Source organism: Pseudophryne corroboree, chromosome 7, assembly GCF_028390025.1.
Source record: "Pseudophryne corroboree isolate aPseCor3 chromosome 7, aPseCor3.hap2, whole genome shotgun sequence".
In the NCBI taxonomy this organism is placed as follows: Eukaryota; Metazoa; Chordata; class Amphibia; order Anura; family Myobatrachidae; genus Pseudophryne; species Pseudophryne corroboree.
Window position 1 is genome coordinate 386,076,821 of NC_086450.1, and position 19,554 is coordinate 386,096,374.

General features: G+C 46.3%; 1 long non-coding RNA gene across 2 annotated transcripts in view; it reads left to right on the plus strand.

Annotated features, from left to right (window-relative positions):
• Positions 1-17,432, plus strand: part of LOC134943762 (uncharacterized) — a 66,524-nt gene extending 49,092 nt beyond the window's left edge. For both annotated transcript variants that reach the window (XR_010181732.1, XR_010181731.1), the window contains one exon: positions 15,108-17,432. This is a non-coding gene — a long non-coding RNA (uncharacterized LOC134943762). The remainder of the gene's footprint in view (positions 1-15,107) is intronic.
• Positions 17,433-19,554: the final 2,122 nt, after the last annotated feature.

A 19,554-nucleotide genomic window follows, 5' to 3' on the forward strand; every position in this document is an offset into this window, starting at 1 on the left:
CCAATTGGGGTAAGCCAATCTGCGATGATGTTCCTCAGTTTCCGTAAGAGGTTGTCAGCTGTGTGCCTCTTATGGAAAGCGGTGATACAAAGCGTAGCCTGCCTAGGAACGAGTTGGCGTTTGCGAGATGCTGCTACTGGTGCTGCCGCTGTTGTTGCTGCGGGAGGCAATACATCTACGCAGTGGGCTGTCACAGTCATATAGTCCTGAGTCTGCCCTGCTCCACTTGTCCACATGTCCGTGGTTAAGTGGACAGTGGGTACAACTGCATTTTTTAGGACACTATTGACACTTTTTCTGACGTCTGTGTACATTCTCTGTATCGCCTGCCTTTAGTAGTGGAACCTAGATGGGATTTGGTACCGGGGACAGATTACCTCAAGCAATTCTCTAAGTCCCTGTGAACTAACGGTGGATACCGGACACATGTCTAACACCAACATAGTTGTCAAGGCATGAGTTATCCGCTTTGCAACAGGGTGACTGCTGTGATATTTCATCTTCCTCGCAAAGGACTGTTGGTCAGTCAATTGCTTACTGGAAGTAGTACAAGTGGTCTTCCGACTTCCCCTCTGGGATGACGATCGACTCCCAGTAGCAACAACAGCAGCAGTAGGCATTCCACTCAAGGATCCATCAGAGGAATCCCAGTTTCAGAGGAATCCCAGTTAGGAGAAGACTCATCAGACTTGCCAGTGACATGGCCTGCAGGACTATTGGCGTTCCTGTCTAAGGAGGAAATTGACATTGAGGGAGTTGGTGGTGTGGTTTGCAGGAGCTTGGGTACAATAGGAAGAAGGGATTTAGTTGTCAGTGGGCTGCTTCCGCTGTCACCCAAAGTTTTTGAACTTGTCAATGACTTCTGATGAATGCGCTCCAGGTGACGTATAAGGGAGGATGTTCCTAGGCGGTTAACGTCCTTACCCCTACTTATTACATCTTGACAAAGGCAACAAACGGCTTGACACCTGTTGTCTGCATTTCTGTTTAAATAATTCCACACCGAAGAGGTGATTTCCTCCACAGCGCCAGCAACACCCATTTCTCTATCGTCCTAAGTGGATGCTGGGGTTCCTGAAAGGACCATGGGGAATAGCGGCTCCGCAGGAGACAGGGCACAAAAGTAAAGCTTTTACAGGTCAGGTGGTGTGTACTGGCTCCTCCCCCCATGACCCTCCTCCAGACTCCAGTTAGATTTTTGTGCCCGGCCGAGAAGGGTGCAATTCTAGGTGGCTCTCATAAAGAGCTGCTTAGAGAGTTTAGCTTAGGTTTTTTATTTTACAGTGATTCCTGCTGGCAACAGGATCACTGCAACGAGGGACAGAGGGGAGAAGAAGTGAACTCACCTGCGTGCAGGATGGATTGGCTTCTTGGCTACTGGACATGAAGCTCCAGAGGGACGATCACAGGTACAGCCTGGATGGTCACCGGAGCCACGCCGCCGGCCCCCTCACAGATGCTGAAGCAAGAAGAGGTCCAGAATCGGCGGCTGAAGACTCCTGCAGTCTTCTTAAGGTAGCGCACAGCACTGCAGCTGTGCGCCATTTTCCTCTCAGCACACTTCACACGGCAGTCACTGAGGGTGCAGGGCGCTGGGGGGGGGCGCCCTGGGAGGCAAATGAAAACCTTTAAAAAGGCTAAAAATACCTCACATATAGCCCCGGAGGCTATATGGAGATATTTACCCCTGCCTAAATGTACTAAATAGCGGGAGACGAGCCCGCCGAAAAAGGGGCGGGGCCTATCTCCTCAGCACACGGCGCCATTTTCTGTCACAGCTCCGCTGGTCAGGAAGGCTCCCAGGTCTCTCCCCTGCACTGCACTACAGAAACAGGGTATAACAGAGAGGGGGGGCAAAATAAATGGCAATATATTAATATAAAAGCAGCTATAAGGGAGCACTTAATCATAAGGCTATCCCTGTCATATATAGCGCTTTTTGGTGTGTGCTGGCAGACTCTCCCTCTGTCTCCCCAAAGGGCTAGTGGGTCCTGTCTTCGTATAGAGCATTCCCTGTGTGTCTGCTGTGTGTCGGTACGTGTGTGTCGACATGTATGAGGACGTTATTGGTGTGGAGGCGGAGCAATTGCCAAATATGAGGATGTCACCTCCTAGGGGGTCGACACCAGAATGGATGCCTTTATTTGTGGAATTACGGGATAGCGTCAACTCGCTTAAGCAGTCGTTTGCCGACATGAGGCGGCCGGACACTCAATTAGTGCCTGTCCAGGCGCCTCAAATACCGTCAGGGGCTGTAAAACGCCCCTTGCCTCAGTCGGTCGACACAGACCCAGACACAGGCACTGATTCCGGTGGTGAAGGTGACGAATTAACCGTATTTTCCAGTAGGGCCACACGTTATATGATTTTGGCAATAAAGGAGATGTTACATTTAGCTGATACTACAGGTACCACTAAACAGGGTATTATGTGGGGTGTGAAAAAACTACCAGTAGTTTTTACCGAATCAGAAGAATTAAATGACGTGTGTGATGAAGCGTGGGGTGCCCCGATAAAAAAACTGCTAATTTCAAAGAAGTTATTGGCTTTATACCCTTTCCCGCCAGAGGTTAGGGAGCGCTGGGAAACACCTCCTAGGGTGGACAAAGCGCTAACACGCTTATCAAAACAAGTGGCGTTACCCTCTCCTGAGACGGCCGCACTTAAAGATCCATCAGATAGGAGGATGGAAAATATCCAAAAAGGTATATACACACATGCAGGTGTTATACTACGACCAGATATTGCGACTGCCTGGATGTGCAGTGCTGGGGTAGTTTGGTCAGAGTCCCTGATCGAAAATATTGATACCCTGGACAGGGACAATATTTTACTGTCGTTAGAACAAATAAAGGATGCATTTCTTTATATGCGTGATGCACAGAGAGATATCTGCACACTGGCATCACGGGTAAGTGCTATGTCCATTTCGGCCAGAAGAGCTTTATGGACACGACAGTGGACAGGCGATGCGTAGAGGAGTTATTTGGGGTCGGTCTATCGGATTTGGTGGCCACGGCTACGGCCGGGAAATCCACCTTTCTACCTCAAGTCACTCCCCAACAGAAAAAGGCACCGACCTTTCAACCGCAGCCCTTTCGTTCCTTTAAAAATAAGAGAGCAAAGGGCTATTCATATCTGCCACGAGGCAGAGGACGAGGGAAGAGACAGCAACAGGCAGCTCCTTCCCAGGAACAGAAGCCCTCCCCGGCTTCTACAAAAGCCTCAGCATGACGCTGGGGCTTCGCAAGCGGACTCGGGGGCGGTAGGCGGTCGTCTCAAGAATTACAGCGCGCAGTGGGCTCACTCGCAGGTAAATCCCTGGATCCTGCAGATAATATCTCAGGGGTACAGGTTGAAATTAGAGACAGAGCCACCTCGCCGTTTCCTGAAGTCTGCTTTACCAACGTCCCCCTCAGAAAGGGAGACGGTTTTGGAAGCCATTCACAAGCTGTATTCTCAGCAGGTGATAGTCAAGGTACCTCTTCTACAACAAGGGAAGGGGTATTATTCCACTTTTTTTGTGGTACCGAAGCCGGATGGCTCGGTAAGGCCTATTCTAAATCTGAAGTCCTTGAACCTGTACATAAAGAAGTTCAAGTTCAAGATGGAGTCACTCAGAGCAGTGATAGCGAACCTGGAAGAAGGGGACTTTATGGTATCCTTGGACATCAAGGATGCGTATCTCCACGTTCCAATTACCCCTCACACCAGGGGTACCTCAGGTTCGTTGTACAAAACTGTCACTATCAGTTTCAGACGCTGCCGTTTGGTTTGTCCACGGCATCTCGGGTCTTTACAAAGGTAATGGCCGAGATAATATTTCTTCTTCGAAGAAAAGGCGTATTAATTATCCCATACTTGGACGATCTCCTAATAAGGGCAAGGTCCAGAGAACAGCTAGAGATGGGTTTAGCACTATCTCAAGAGGTGCTAAAGCAGCACGGATGGATTCTGAATATTCCAAAATCCCAATTAATGCCGACAACTCGTCTGCTGTTCCTGGGGATGATTCTGGACACAGTTCAGAAAAAGGTTTTTCTTCCCGAAGAAAAAGCCAAGGAGTTATCTGACCTGGTCAGGAACCTCCTAAAACCAGGAAAGGTGTCTGTACATCAATGCACAAGAGTCCTGGGAAAAAATGGTAGCTTCTTACGAAGCAATCCCTTTCGGCAGATTCCATGCAAAGGGATCTGTTGGACAAATGGTCAGGGTCGCATCTTCAGATGCACCTGCGGATAACCCTGTCGCCGAGGACAAGGGTATCCCTTCTGTGGTGGTTGCAGGAGGCTCATCTATTGGAGGGCCGCAGATTCGGCATGCAGGATTGGATCCTGGTGACCACGGATGCCAGCCTGAGAGGCTGGGGAGCAGTCACACAGGGAAGAAATTTCCAGGGAGTGTGGTCGAGCCTGAAAAAGTCTCTTCACATAAGCATTCTGGAACTAAGAGCAATCTACAATGCTCTAAGCCAGGCGAAACCTCTGCTTCAAGGAAGACCGGTGTTGATCCAGTCGGACAACATCACGGCAGTCGCCCATGTAAACAGACAGGGCGGCACAAGAAGCAGGAGGGCAATGGCAGAAGCTGCCAGGATCCTTCGCTGGGCGGAGAATCACGTGATAGCACTGTCAGCAGTATTCATCCCGGGCGTGGACAACTGGGAAGCAGACTTCCTCAGCAGACACGACCTTCACCCGGGAGAGTGGGGACTTCATCCAGAAGTTTTCCACATGCTATTAAACCGTTGGGTAAAACCAATGGTGGACATGATGGCGTCTCGCCTCAACAAGACACTGGACAGGTATTGCGCCAGGTCAAGAGATCCGCAGGCAATAGCTGTGGACGCGCTGGTAACACATTGGGTGTACCAGTCGGTATAGGTGTTTCCTCCTCTGCCTCTCATACCAAAGGTTTTGAGGATTATACGGCAAAGAGGAGTAAGACTAGTGGCTCCGGATTGGCCAAGAAGGACTTGGTACCCGGAACTTCAAGAGATGGTCACGGACGATCCGTGGCCTCTACTTCTGAGAAGGGACCTGCTTCAGCAGGGTCCTTGTCTTTTTCAAGACTTACCGCGGCTGCGTTTGACGGCATGGCGTTTGAATGCCAGATCCTAAAAGGAAAAGGCATTCCAGAAGAAGTCATTCCTACCTTGATAAAGGCAAGGAAGGAAGTCACCGCGAAGCATTATCGCCGTATTTGGCGAAAATATGTTGCGTGGTGCGAGCAGCGGAGTGCTCCGATGGAGGAATTTCAACTGGGTCGTTTTCCTACATTTCCTGCAATCAGGATTGTCTATGGGTCTCAAATTGGGATCTATTAAGGTTCAAATTTCGGCCCTATCAATATTCTTCCAAAAAGAATTGGCCTCAGTCCCTGAGGTCCAGATTTTTATCAAAGGAGTACTGCATATACAGCCTCCTGTGGTGCCTAAGGTGGCACCGTGGGATCTAAATGTAGTTTTAGATTTCCTCAAATCCAATTGGTTTGAACCACTAAAGAATGTGGATTTGAAATATCTCACATGGAAAGTGACTATGTTACTGGCCCTGGCTTCGGCCGGGAGAGTATCTGAACTGGCGGCTTTGTCTTATAAAAGCCCTTATTTAATTTTCCATTCGACATAGGGCAGAGCTGCGGACGCGTCCGCATTTTCTCCCTAAGGTGGTATCAGCGTTTCACCTGAACCAGCCTATTGTAGTGCCTGCGGCTACAGACGACTTGAAGGACTCCAAGTTGTTGGACGTTGTCAGAGCCTTAAAAATATACATTTAAAGGACGGCTGGAGTCAGAAAATCTGACTCGCTGTTTATACTGTATGCACCCAACAAGTTGGGTGCACCTGCTTCTAAGCAGTCGATTGCTCGTTGGATTTGTAACAAAATTCAACTTGTACATTCTGTGGCAGGCCTGCCACAGCCTAAATCTGTTAAGGCCTATTCCGCAAGGAAGGTGGGCTCATCTTGGGCGGCTGCCCGAGGGGTCTCGGCATTACAACTCTGCCGAGCAGCTACGTGGTCAGGGGAGAACACGTTTGTAAATTTTTACAAATTTGATACCCTGGCAAAGGAGGACCTGGAGTTCTCTCATTCGGTGCTGCAGAGTCATCCGCACTCTCCCGCCCGTTTGGGAGCTTTGGTATAATCCCCATGGTCCTTTCAGGAACCCCAGCATCCACTTAGGACGATAGAGAAAATAAGAATTTACTTACCGATAATTCTATTTCTCGGAGTCCGTAGTGGATGCTGGGCGCCCATCCCAAGTGCGGATTATCTGCAATACTTGTACATAGTTATTGTTAACTAATTCGGGTTATTGTTTAGGAAGCCATCTTTCAGAGGCTCCTCTGTTATCATACTGTTAACTGGGTTTAGATCACAAGTTGTACGGTGTGATTGGTGTGGCTGGTATGAGTCTTACCCGGGATTCAAAATCATCCCTTATTGTGTACGCTCGTCCGGGCACAGTACCTAACTGGAGTCTGGAGGAGGGTCATGGGGGGAGGAGCCAGTACACACCACCTGACCTGTAAAAGCTTTACTTTTGTGCCCTGTCTCCTGCGGAGCCGCTATTCCCCATGGTCCTTTCAGGAACCCCAGCATCCACTACGGACTCCGAGAAATAGAATTATCGGTAAGTAAATTCTTATTATCCTCATCCTGGTATACTTCAACAGTGACATCTTCAATTTGAATATCAGGAATTGGACTGTGGGTGCTCCTTCCAGCACTTGCAGGGGGCGTGCAAATGGTGGAAGGAGCGACCCCTTCCCGGCCAGTGTTGGGAAGGTCAGGCATCGCAACCGACACAATTGGACTCTCCTTGGGGATTTGTGATTTAGAAGAACGCACAGTTCTTTGCTGTGCTTTTGCCACCTTAACTCTTTTCATTTTTCTAGCGGGAGGGTGAGTGCTTCCATCGTCATGTGAAGCTGAACCACTAGTCATGAGCAACATAGGAGAGGGCCTTAGCCGTTCCTTGCCACTCCGTGTCGTAAATGGCATATTGGCAAGTTTACGCTTCTCCTCAGACGATTTTAATTTAGATTTTTGTGTCGTTTTACTGAACTTTTGCTTTTTGGATTTTACATGCTCTCTACTATGACATTGAGCATCGACCTTGGCAGACGACGTTGATGGCATTTCATCGTCTCTGCCATGACTAGTGGCAGCAGCTTCAGCACTAGGTGGAAGTGGAGCTTGATCTTTCCCTATTTTACCCTCCAAATTTTTGTTCTCCATTTTTTAATGTGTAGAATTATATGCCAGTAATATATCTGGAATTATACGGCAGTAATGTCTGGAATTAGATACCACTAGATAGATACCAGATACCACTGTGACTGGAATGATGATGACCTATGCACTGTGACAGGACACTACCACAGCACCCTACAGCAGCAAGATGCAGCACAAGACACTGTACTAGTATTAGTAATGTAGTATTACTGAGCACCACAAAACACTGAGCACTGATGATACTGAGCACTGATGATACTGAGCACTGATGATACTGAGCACTGGTACTGAGCACTGATGATACTGAGCACTGGTACTGGGCACTGATGATACCGAGCACTGATGATACTACGGAGAACTGACACTGAGCAGCACGATGCAGCACAAAACACTGTACTAGTATTATTGAGCAGCACAAAAGCATTCTGGAATTGTCACCCCCCCAGATACCACTGTGACTGGAATGATGATGAACGATACACAGTCACAGGACACTACTACCACAGCCAGAGCCGGCCCTAGCTATAGGCAAATTAGGCAAATGCCTAGGGACACAAGCAACTTCTGCTGATTACAATGATATGCTGCATGCCTATATTCTGTGTGTGGCTGTATCTACATACAATATGCTACGTTACAGTGTATTCCTGCAAATCACTGTAATGTAGCATTTCATATGCAGATACAGCCACAGTCACACACAGAACATTGGCATGCTACATATCATTTTAATCAGCAGAAGCTGCTTGTGCGTCCTAGCCACATAATAATGGAAATAAGATGCATTTTCATAAAAAAAAGGCACCCGACATTAGCAGAGCTGCCAACTGACTCATGCCAGGCATCTCCTGCTGCATGGCGTATTGAGGCAAGATGTATGAGGACACATCTGTATCCAAGCAGAGGCAGAGGTCACAATGTTAGCAGCTGTGTGAGTGCTGTTTGCGGGTTGGTTGTGCAGTAGTGTTCGCCATATGTGTAAGGGGCATTATGTGTGTTAATATGTGTATAAATGCATTAATAATGTGCAGAATATGTGAAAGGGGCATTGTGTGTGTCATTATGTGTATAAGGGCATTAATAATGTGCAGCATATGTGTAAGGGACATTATGTGTATAAGGGCATTAATAAAGGTTGGCATAATGTGTACAGTGCATTATGTTTATAAGGACATTCATAATGTGTCATACTGTATGTGTAAGGTGCATTACTGTGTGGTATTATGTGTATACATGCATTACTAAAGTGTGGCATTATGTTTATAAGGTGCTCTACTTTGTGGCTTAATGTATAGAAAAGGCACTACTGTGTGGTCTAATGTGAAAAAGAGCAATATGGTGTAGTGTAATGTGAATAAGGAGAAATATGGTGTGGTGTAATGTGTAAAAGGGGCACTGTTGTTAGGAGTAACTTATATGAGGTAAAGTGGTACTACTGTGTGGTGTAATCGCATGATAAAATGTGAATAAAGTTGCACTACTGTGTGGCGTAATTTGAACTGGGGGTACTATTGTGTGGCCATGCCCCTTCCCAGCAAGAACACGCCCCGTTTTGGGCTGTGTGCTGAATGTGCACACTGTTTTTATTTAAAATATAGGGGGGTATGACTACCAAAATGAAGACTGCTCTGGGTGAGGGGTGATGGTGCTGGGAAAGGGGTGCAGGATCAGAGGCGGATCTAGCTGCGGTGCTAGGGGGCATCAGTCAAAATCTTGCCTAGGGCATCATATTGGTTAGGGCCGGCTCTGACCACAGCACCCTACAGCAGCAAGATGCAGCACAAGAGAGACACTGTACTAGTATTACTGAGCAGCAATAAGCAGGGCCGGGGCAAGGTTTCTCGGCACCCTAGGCAAAACCTCTGCCTACTCCCTCCCCCCCCCCCCCCCCCCCCATCCTCACCCTTCTGTTGAATAGATAATGCATCCTACAACAAAAGAAATAGTAAACAAAAACCCACTAAGCATGACATGTTGATGCCGGCGGGCGTGACATCAGCATTTCAGCTCGCCATGCCCGGAGGCACCAAAATGGGACTTTTCGCATTGCGCCGGACAGTTTAGTCGGTGACCCGACTGCTTTGGGAGCGATCAGTGTGAAAACATGTGACATTTGTATATCGCCCCTGGAAACTCCTGTTACTTTAGATGGGATATAAGGGGCGGCAACATTTGGATTTCGCCCTTTATATCCTGGGTCCAGGCACCCCTAAGCCTCTTGCCCCCATAACATTGACACTCCTTGCACAGAGCTGTCTTTTACATTGGACATAATGTGCAGTTGCCTATGGCACCAAAAATTATAGGGGCCCACCCGTGGATATCACCAAGGGCAAAGCAGGATTTTTTTATTTATTTTTTTTGGGGGGGGGGGGTTCCAGAGATATATAATTATATATATATATATATCACAGAGCGAGAGAGAAAGGCAAAGGGGGACAGAGAGTGGGAGGCATGGGGAAGAAAGAGAGGCATGGGGGAGAGAGATGCATGGGCACAGAGAGTGGCATGGGGTAGAGACAGAGAGAGAGAGGGGGGAGAGAGAGAGGGAGCATGGGGAGTGAGACAGAGCAAGAGATGCATGGAGAGAGAGAGGGGCACAGAGGAGAGAGAGGGGGGCATGGGGAGATCGAGTGGTAGTGCAGGCAGGGGGCAGGATGTACTTAGTAGTAGGAAGGGGCAGGATGGGAGTAGTAGTGCAGAGCAGGGGGCAGGATTTAGGTAGTAGTGGGAAGTAAGGGGCAAGATGGGAGTAGTAGTGCAGAGCAGGGGGCAGGATGTAGGTAGTAGTGGGAAGTAAGGGGCAGGATGGGAGTAGTAGTGCAGAGCAGGGTGCAGAATGTAGGTAGTAGTGGGAAGTAAGGGGCAGGGTGGGAGTAGTAGTGCAGAGCAGGGGGCAGGATGTAGGTAGTAGTGGGAAGTAAGGGCAGGATGAGAGTAGTAGTGCAGAGATGGGGGCAGAATGTAGGTAGTAGTGGGAAGTAAGGGGTAGGATGGGAGTAGTAGTGGGAAGCAGTCGGAAAGCTTGGTGTAGTAGTCATGAGGTAGAATGGGAGTAATAGTGCATAGAAGGGGGCAGGCTGGGGGTAGCAGTGTGGGAGATCGAGAGATGTTGGGGTGAGAGAGACATGGAGAGAGAGCGAGATGTGGGGGAGAGAGAGTGGGAGGGGTAGAGTGAGATGACAGAGAGACATAAGGGACTGATAGGGATTGAAACCTGCAAGGCTGCATGCTGCTCCACAGTCACACGATTAGCTGCAATGTCCAGTTCTCGCCTCCTCTGCCTTCTGAGATGAGTTCCTTGTGCGGCCGCACTGCTGTCACTCACTGTCTGACTGCGGGCCGCGCGGTGCTTTACTGTCTGACAGTGGCCGCGGCTACCCACCGGAACTCCCGCTGCGCCAATTTGTCCCCATCAGAATAGAAGACAGGCCGCTGTGCCCGCCCACCTGCACCACCCAGCAGATCACACGCGGCTGTCAGCTCCCGGCTCTGAGTGGGAGCTGGGAGATGCATGCTGCAGTTCCCCCAACGACGTTACCATGATTGGGGCATACACAGCTGCAGTGCCGGCTCCTCGATTCAACAAATAAAAAAATCAGTCAGCTGCGCCGATATATCGGTATGCAGGGGGGGTTTCCAGGTACTCGGAAAACCCCCCTGTGTGCGCATATGATCACAGCCACCAGGATTAATAGTACCGCCCCCACCACTGAAAGTAACCATCACTGCCACCCATTGTATGTATGTATATATATATATATATATATATATTGTGCTTTAGTGATAGCATTACTGTGTCACACAGACACACAAAGACACTATATTTATATCCATATATACATATACTATATATCCATATATACATATATATTTATAACTAACTTACTTAACATGTACCAGTGGGGTCAGCAGGATGAGAAGCCACACCAGAGAGCCAGGTCACTGTCAGCAGCCACACCAGAGAGCCAGGTCACTGTCAGCAGCCACACCAGAGAGCCAGGTCACTGTCACTGATGGGATTGGGAGCCAGGTGTATCTCTTTGCAGTGCAATTCACGGGTATGTGGATAGGGGGCGGGGCCAAATGCAACAATAGGCGGGACTTAAATTGGGGTCCGTGGCTGCTGTCTTTGTGGAAGATAAAACATTTTGGTTTGTCAGGGATGGATTGGTGGGGAGCGGGGGGCGGGCGTTTGGTAAGTCCCCCTGGCTGCAGCTGGTGCCAGCATCGTGTGAAAAGACAACGGACATCCTTTTTTTTTTTAAGTGTCTCAGCGGCGCCCTCCAGTGGCTGGCGCTCTAGGCAGCTGCCTAAAGCTGCCTAGTGGTAGCGCCGCCCTGGCAATAAGCACTGATACTGAGCACTGATATTGAGATTTGCCACTGAGAGAACGTAGCCACGTCCTCTCTGTACCCTCTACAATGCACGAGTGAAAATGGCGGCGACGCGCGTCTCTTTATATGGAATACGAATCTCGCAAGAATCTGACAGCGAGATGATGACGTTTTGCCTCGTTCGGGTTTTCAGAGTCAGGCGGGAACAACCGAGCCTGGTTCGGACCCGTGTAAAACACGTGGAGTTCGGGGGGGTTCGGTTCTCGGAGAACCGAACCCGCTCATCTCTAATTGCAAGTAAAGCAAAAAAGCAAGCAACTGTGTAAAATTGTTTCACTGCAGGTGGGGCAGATAGATTTAGATTTGGGTGGGGGCGGGGGGTTCTGTGCAGGGTAAATAGTGGCTACTTCTGCATGTAGCCAACAAATATCAGACAACTATATTTTGACACTGCAAAATAGATTACAGTTTAAAGACACCACACCTAAATCTAACTCTCTCTGCACGTTACATCTGCCCCACCTGCAGTGTAACATTGGTGGTCATTCCGAGTTGTTCGCTCGCTAACAACAGGGAGTGTATTTTAGCTTAGCAGAAGTGCGACCGAAAGGATCGCACAGCAGCTACAAAATAATTTTGTGCAGTTTCAGATTAGCTTCAGACCTACTCAGCGCTTGCGATGCCTTCAGACTGTTTAGTTCCTGTTTTGACGTCACAAACACGCCCTGCGTTCGCCCAGCCATGCCTGCGTTTTTCCTGGCACGCCTGCGTTTTTACGAACACTCCCTGAAAACGGTCAGTTGACACCCGGAAATGCCCACTTCATGTCAATCACTCTGCGGTTAGCAGTGCAACTGAAAAGCTTCACCAGACCATGTGTAAAACTACATCGGCCGTTGTGAAAGTATGTCGCGCGTGCGCATTGGCCTCATACGCATGCACGGAAGTGCCATTTTTTTGCCTCATCGCTGCACAGCGAACGAATGCAGCTAGCGATCAACTCGGAATGACCACCATAGTTTTGACCAGTTGCTTGCTTTTTTGTTTTACTTACAAACATGAATAAGGCCCTTAGATCCTTTCCAAATCAGGATAATATTTGTATAATATAGATAGGAACACATTAGCTTAGATAAAAGTCACATTTCCAATTGTTGTTTGCAATTTTGCAACATAATGTTTTTAATAAAATACTTGTGCCTTTTCCCCACAGTCTCCATAGTTTGAGATCAGTATACTGTTATCTGAGCACTCTCTTAATGTACATAACACTAAATTGTACTTTATTAGGGTTATTATTTATAATATCAGTAAATACTGACCACCATATAGCTCCAATTGAATCTGCAAAGTCTATGGCCTAATTCAGACCCGATCGCTGCAGCGATTGTAGCCTGATGCCCTTTGGGGAGTACACACGCGCAGTGGGCGCACTACACGTGCACACCCAGTGAGATGCGAAAGCATCTCACTGCTGCGATCGCCCTTGCCTGATTGACAGGCAGAGGCGGTCGCGTGGCGGGAGGGGGCGTGCCAACGGCGTTAGAACGCCGTTGGTGGGGTGTGGTCCGGGCAACTCAGGCATGTCCGGACCGTTGCGGTGGCGGGCCGCGGCAGCTGCATGACATCACACACAGCCGTTGTGACCCAGAATGCGGCAGGTAGCCGCCTGCCAGGGCAGCTAGGGTGGGCAGGCAGGGAGCTACTTGGGGGATGCGAAAGCATCGCCGCTGTGTGATGCTTTCACACCTGTGCGGGGGGGAAACAGGGTGTGACATGCGGGGCGGACTAGCCTTGTGCTGGGTGTCCCCCCGCATGTCAGAGAAACTGATTGTAGATGTGCTATTCTTAGCACATCTACTATCAGGTCTGAATTACCCCCTATGTTTCTTCTACACTGTAGCGGCAACTATATCCTGACTTCAGGAACGGTCTTAGTATCTCAGACTGTAATGTAACAAAGGCACTGTACACATGTGACATTGTAGCTTGCATAGGAGATTTATAATTGCACCCTGCACCCATTCATGTAAAATACTATGCCTCACCTTCCATGTGCATGATGTCCAATAATTTCCACTTTCAAAGCTAAGAAGGTAATTTGACCTGATTTTGAGGGTTATGAAGAATCACATGTAGCGGTAATCAGGAAAAATAACCAGAAAGAGGAAACACTATAAATGATCATAGCCACATTTTCCAAAGTTTCTCTGCTCACCACACCATGGGGGGTCATTCCGAGTTGTTCGCTCAGTAAATTTTTTCGCATCGCAGCGATTTTCCGCTTAGTGCGCATGCGCAATCTCCGCAGTGCGACTGCGCTAAGTAAATTTGCTATGCAGTTAGGTTTTTTACTCACGGTTTTTTCTTCGTTCTGGTGATCGTAATGTGATTGACAGGAAGTGGGTGTTTCTGGGCGGAAACTGGCCGTTTTATGGGTGTGTGCGAAAAAACGCTACCATTTCTGGGAAAACGCGGGAGTGGCTGGAGAAACGGAGGAGTGTCTGGGCGAACGCTGGGTGTGTTTGTGACGTCAAACCAGGAACGACAAGCACTGAACTGATCGCAGATGCCGAGTAAGTCTCGAGTTACTCAGAAACTGCACAGAGATGTCTTATAGCAATATTGCGAATCTTTCGTTCGCAATTTTAAGAAGCTAAGATTCACTCCCAGTAGGCGGCGGCTTAGCGTGTGCAAAGCTGCTAAAAGCAGCTTGCGAGCGAACAACTCGGAATGAGGGCCCATGGGCAGATGCATCAAGCATTGCATCTTACATGCAATACATCCTTAGACTCATCGCAAGCTTAACAGCATTTAGTAACTCCGGTTGTTTGAAAAACATCACAAAGGGAAGCACTCCTAATACGAGAAGTCCTTTGCGATACAAGGACTTCCAGGTATATGACCCAGGAGTCCTTCATGCATGTGTCGGATAACATGCGCGCAGCAGGGGACACTGCTGTCGGTATAGTGACAGCCGGAATCCTGTCTGCCAGGATATCATATGTATCCCATTAATCTGATTACTTTTTTAATCAATAAAATCAGTGACTTTATTGACAACTACATTGATTTGTATTCATTTTAGTGGGGGTAAGAAAGGAATGTCATGTCACTGGTTTAGCTAGGCCAGTTTTGAGCCAATCAACCCCTACGTGGGTCAGTCACAATGTGTTACTGCCAAGTTCACAACACGGTGTATCTGCGCCTCCTTTTTAACTGCACCACTATAAAAGTGCGGGTTTTAGGAGAGATGGTTATGCGATAATTTTGTTGCTCAAACAGAGGATAGCTTTAAATACTAAGGTGCAATGCCATTATAGAGTGTCACATTGCATTAAAGCCTCAGTATTGGGCAAGGAAATGCTTAATGTGCTTTTGGAGAATTTTTCAGTAATAAATGTCTATTTCAATTGTCTCCCCTGTACTTCTCTGTCTGTTCCTCTGCTCCCTTCCTGTGACTGATAAGTTCAGTGGTTCTGACAGAAAATTCATTACTTGTTTTTTTCCCTCCTTCTCTTTTACCCAGACAGCTTCCCGCCTGATCTGTCAGCCTCTTCCATCCTGATTATCTGGAGACGCCAATTTCAAAGAGACATCTTAATAGTGATGTCAACAAATTAATTAGATGTGTTAATGAGCTAAAAGCAACTCAAATTAAATTAATGCAGTAATAAGCACAGACAGCAAAATTAGCTCCAATTTCTGTAAATGACTCTGAACTGTACACAACATATCATCCTGCTAGTACATTACCATCCCCCAAAGCTAATCAAGAACTCCAGTGCAATTAACTGCTTAATTACAAAACACACACACAGCCTGGAGTTCCACAGGCAGATGAGAGGCTGTGTTCTACCTGGGAAAGAGAGATATCGCAGTCAAAATTAAACAATGTTCTAACATTCCCCTGTCTCCACAGAACAGCGGGGTACATGCCGGTGAGGCGCAGAGCTGAGGCAGGTTCTACAAAGCAGTTATATAGAATATGGAAGAAATTATTTTAGAAAAATATAATTGCTCTGTTGCTGCGGTATACAGTATCAGTTAAAATTGCTGCCTCAGCGCGCTAGAGCCATGGGTTTTTAATCTAACCAGGGCCCTATCTGCGTGGCGTTTGTGGCCCTTATTTTGAGTTACGTGCAATTTGCATCTAAGTTCATACGTAAAATGTGCCTGTGGAAAAATATGAAATTTGGGACAAATGTAAAGTTTTGAGAGGTGACAGAAGGTTTATCTGCACTGTGATGGGCAAAAGCACAGTACACAATTCGCATAGAGATGTGTCTGCTTATAGTGTTGCCATGCGAGTCGCGGCATAGCGTGAGCATGCGTACACATGTACCTTTTATCCATTCGCATAGCATGGGAAACCCTGGCATAGCATTACTGCGATGCATACACATATGCAGCAACACACTAAGGGGACACATCTGTATATTACAGTAAGTGACCGGAAAGTGTAGATAAGTACTCAAGTTGTTATATATAAACCGAACAAGAGTATTTTTTTTAAAAACAAGTGTTCAATCCACTGTAATCCTGCTATTAGATTGGAGCCGCAGCAGTTTTATCATATTGGTATAATTAGTTGTGTCTTAGCCACATTAGGCGAATCACGTGTGGCAGCAGCTGCCATCCTCTTAAGCCTGAAACTTGCAAGTGCCCACAAGTTATCCCCCTCCAAACAGGAGCATTTGATCCTGTTAGTTCACCATTGGCGCAGTAGGCCCTAAATACAAAATATGGGTTACTTGTCAGGGCAGTCCGCAATAAAATGAAAGCAAGTTGTACAGAAACAAAGCTGCAGCTTGCATTTACGTCCAACTCTGAATGAGGTCCTGTATGTCTCCTTGTGTTGGCGTGGGTTTTCTCCATGTTCCTCACACTCCACAAATATACTGATGGGATAAAATGGCTGTTAACTAAAATGAGCTTAATTTGCCTTAGGAAATTTAGGGGTCTATGTTTGAAGCCTCATCTCTGGTAAAATGAGCTGTGGTAGCTTCCTTATGCTTTGCACGGGGAAGCTAGCTACCACCAAGGGCAGTAGTACAACCCAATCTTTTTTAATTGAATCAGAACTTGTAGGCTGAAGTCTGGATTTCCAGTGTAAGCATTTGTCAGTGACATGTTAAGTCACTGCCAGCCAGTTATGCAAATACTGAATCTCTCCCCCCCCCCTCTTCTTTTCCCCTTGGGGTACCATTTAGAGTTGGATGCACCAATCTACAGCAAATTGTTACAAAAGAAAAAAAGTACCTATGTGCACATGGATGGAATGTGGCCCACTAACAAACAATACCAGGCATACAACTGTGTGTGTTTACACCTAACAACAGCATAGAGAGGTGGTATGAAAGTATTAGCAGTAGATGATAAAACTGCAGTACCCTATTTATACACAATACACAGTAATGTAACAAGATGTTGTATACACAAGAAAGAATATACAATATTATGAAACACAAATTGACCCCAAAGTCTACAATATACCAAAATATTGATTTATTTTCTGTACAGTATGGAGATGCTTATCAATAAGGGTATGGTCCTACATACAGTATATAGTGTTTGAGGGAGTGGGGTGAGGACAGACAAAAATACCTTTTATGTTGAACTCTATCTGCAATCTTAATTAATAGCCACTTGAGGCAATTTATTAGCCTTGTCTCATGATTAACGTGACCCTGGAATGATCGTCTGGAACCGTGCGTTCATCCCAAAGGTTGGTGAACAGAATACATATATTTGTTTATGTTTATAATTGAAGTCTTACTGTATAAAGCATCTCACTGTTGTCTATGGTCTCTTCTATTATGTTGTATAATTAAATATTTATCACTTCTTTTTATTTTTTAGATATTTTTATTGAAGCAATGAGCTATACATTACAATAGCTGAAATGCAATAAGGTTTTATATATAGAAATAGAGGGCCCAACATGTCAACTCGAACATACAGGAAAAAATACAAAAGGTAATCGACAAACAAGTTTAAGGAAAATTATAAAACATTCCAGGTGGCAGATGAGACAAGTATACAATTGTACATAGCTTGACAAAACGTCACAATGGCATCCATATACCATGGGGAATAATAAGCAAAAAGAAAAATATATTGTTCCTATGCATAGAAGAATATTTCAGAAAATTGTCAATTTCAGGCTTGTACACACAATTTTAATTAACAATAAGTGAACATAAACATACTTGCCTCTCAACCCCTTGAGATCACACAGTAATAGAAGGATCGCCCTCTGCTATGAGCATGAGATACCAAGAGGTATTCCACAAATAATCATGAATCTGGGTTTGCATGGCTGGTGACAGGGCTGCTATGAAGCTTTCCCATGTCTCGAAGATCCGCTTGGCTCTGGCCTCCTTCTCCAGCGTAACCACCGCCCACTCCATATGGAAAAGAAAAAACAGTGTTGTTTTAAAAAGGGATATAGTTGGGGGTTCAGGGTTTATCCCCACCTGTAGAATCGATTTGCAAGGTGCCACACTGACCACCAATAGCAGCTGTCTGCCTCCTTTTGAAATCCTAAGATTTCGTGGAAGATTGTCATTGGCCATTCTGGAGAGAGGGGTAGATAGTTTATATAGTTTTCCTGAGAATAATTACGGACTTGTAGCCAACATCTGCAAACTAATGATGGGCAAGGCCATAGACAATGGAGTAGGTCAGCTTGGGGTAAACCACATTTACAACAGGTATGAGTTGTTGAGAGATCAATGAGGAACCTCCCATGCGGAGATAAATATGATGTGTAGTATGTGAATGAATATCTCCGTGTACATAGTAGAGGAGAGTAGCTGACAGAACCTAGTATGAACCTGGAACAAATTATTTATCTGCAGGCCTGGAAGCTGTGAAATCCAGGTGGCAGGGTCACTTTGAGATGTTGGTGCGTTGTGTCTATGGAGTTTTGTCAATCAGCCAGGGAGAAATGGTAAATAACCAGGTTAACATAGTGTTGTGCCAAAAGAAATGACACGAAGTACACAGTTAATACTGGGAATTTCTCAGTTGCCTCCTGGAACGTGAGAGGTCATTTATTTGATGCACAGACCAAGCAGCCATAATTATCAAATTCTTATTATTTTGTATAGTACCATAGATTATTCTAAATAGTAACCAGAGGAGCTTTTAAATGGACAGGAAGGCAATTTCTTTAACTTGGTTTTCAAATAAAAATTTACTGAGATCTGAGCAGGGTTTCCTCAAGTATTGCACCGTCATCTCAACAATGGACCATAGGTCACTATCTTCTGCTAAATCTCCAAGTCGAAAGTTTTCAGCATTCACATTGATTAGGTGATTAGACTTGATCTGAATTAAGCAGACCACACTGCTACAAATTGCCATTAAGGAGAGTAGTGATCATCAAGCTCACCTACCAACATGTCCAAATGTAGAGACTGCTACACAGTCAGGTCTTTCTAAACTACGTAGGAGCCTGATCAGCCGTTAGTCAACTTCTAGCAGTATTATCGGTCTTCCCTGATAAAGCCTTCCAATTCCTTGCACTAGTCTTGGGTCCAAACATTTGGTGATATTGGGTTTATTTCTGCTAACTTCCCATGCGAGTAATGTTTAAGTCTATTGACCACATTTTTCTTGATGTCCAAGACTGGCTATAAATCCACTTCTTACTTGATGTTGTTGAAAAAAGTGGCAATTGAAGATTTTAAGGAACACTGAACTTTTGAAAGAAAATATCAGAATTATGTTTCCTTAAAATGTCTTAGAACCCTGTAATCTTTTTAATCCCGATCATTTCTGCATTGATCGGTGCCTACCACTTAATAATGTATCTTTATACCAAAATGTTTGTTGAGCAGAACACAAGGAAAAACCAAGGTAAATGCCAGCAGCGCATACAGCAGCAACCTGGACGCAGGTTGTTTATCACTTACATCAGAATCTGAAGAGCATCTCAGAGCCTAATTGCCCAATATCACTGATTTCCC